Genomic DNA, 315 nt, shown 5'->3' with positions numbered 1-315 from the left:
CTCTTCTCCAGGCTGAACAACCCCAACTCTCTCAGCCTGTCCTCACAGCAGAGGTGCTCCAGCCCTCAGATCATCTTCATGGCCTCCTCTGGACTCTCTCCAACAGGTCCGTGTCCTTCTTGTGCTGAGTACCCCAGAGCTGAAGGCAGTACTGCAGGGGGGTCTTACCAGAGCAGAGTAGAGGGGCAGAATCCCCTCGCTCGACCTGCTGGTCACACTGCTTTGGATGCAGCCCAGGATACAGTTGGCTTTCTGGGCTGCGAGCACACATAAGGGCAGAATTTAACCTGTTCAGGAGATTGATTGCCATAGTCC

This window comes from Cariama cristata, unplaced genomic scaffold, assembly GCF_000690535.1.
Source record: "Cariama cristata isolate BGI_N322 unplaced genomic scaffold, ASM69053v1 scaffold14497, whole genome shotgun sequence".
Classification (NCBI taxonomy): domain Eukaryota; kingdom Metazoa; phylum Chordata; class Aves; order Cariamiformes; family Cariamidae; genus Cariama; species Cariama cristata.
The sequence above is the reverse complement of the archived record's forward strand: the minus strand, read 5'-3'. Positions refer to the sequence as shown.